Below are 1,204 nucleotides of genomic sequence, written 5' to 3' on the forward strand. Positions count from 1 at the left end.
GTCTGAGCTTATCATTAGTGATACTGAAAAGTTGTAGCAAATAGGTTTAGTTTCCTATGGGATTCGACTCCGGACTCTTAAAACGGATTATTTTTGCAGCGATCGCTTAGTCCTTTTTGTAAGGCATAGTTGGGTGTGATCAAATTTTGGCGCCGTTGCCGGGGAACTAACGGTGTTATTCACTACAACTTGAAAGAATTGCTAGGATTTTTAGTTTAGATCAATTTTCCGTGGTGCTAAAACTATTTCCATTGAAATTCTTACGTTTGAATTATTCTGTGCCTTAGGTGCATGCCTAAAAGCTCCTTGAGAACTGGTGAACTATTTGAAGGTCTCTCAGATCCCAAGAAAGCATTCAAGACATTGAATAGGGCTAACAAGAAGCTCAAACAGCTAAAACAGAACGAACAAATCGAAATTGAAATGTGTGACATCGAGAATGTCAACGGGAACAATAGAAATAATCAAGTTGACCCAAACATCAGAGTGGTAGCACCCCTGGTGCCGGAGGCTGCTCTATATGATTGGGCGCAACCAACCGCTAACAATCTAGCAACTACAATTGCAGTACCTCCGATACAAGCGAAAACTTTTCAAATTACAAACAACATGCTGCACTTGCTGTAAAACAAAGGGTTGTTCTCGGGGTATTACATCGAAGACCCATAACAACATCTGAAGAATTTTCTATCAATTTGTGTCACTCAAAGACAACCGAATGTGATACTCGAAGTAATCAGATTATTACTGTTTCCATTCTCAGTGACTGGGGAGGCTCAAACTTAGCTTAATTCGCTCCCAATAAACTCTATTTCTACTTGGGAGGAACTAGCCAAGCAGTTCTTAAACAAGTTCTATCCACCCAACAAGACTGCACGGCAAATTGATGAGATATTGCAGTTCAGACAGAAACCAACTGAAACTTTACAAGAAACCTGGGAGAGGTTTAAGGGTATGTTGGTGAAGTGTCCACACCATGGCATCCCGGATCAGGTGCTAGGACAGAGATTCTATATGGGTTTGGCTGACAGTCTGAAGGCTAATGTAGATGCTTCATCCGGGGGTGCATTCTTAAGCAAATCATTTACAGAGTGTAATATTCTTCTTGACAAGATGGCTCAAAATTCAGGTCGGATGATGAGGGATACAACACTCATTCCAATAGTGCATTTTGTTGCCCTTGACCCAAACAATAAAAATGCAG

General features: G+C 40.9%; 1 non-coding gene across 1 annotated transcript; it reads right to left on the minus strand.

The window, feature by feature from the left end:
- Positions 1-876: 876 nt before the first annotated feature.
- On the minus strand, positions 877-983 carry LOC142168523 (small nucleolar RNA R71). The gene has a single exon (XR_012698378.1). It is a non-coding gene; the product is annotated as a small nucleolar RNA R71 (small nucleolar RNA).
- Between the last annotated feature and the right edge of the window lie 221 nt (positions 984-1,204).

The sequence above is a fragment of the Nicotiana tabacum genome, chromosome 13 (genome assembly GCF_000715075.1).
Source record: "Nicotiana tabacum cultivar K326 chromosome 13, ASM71507v2, whole genome shotgun sequence".
NCBI classification, from domain to species: Eukaryota; Viridiplantae; Streptophyta; class Magnoliopsida; order Solanales; family Solanaceae; genus Nicotiana; species Nicotiana tabacum.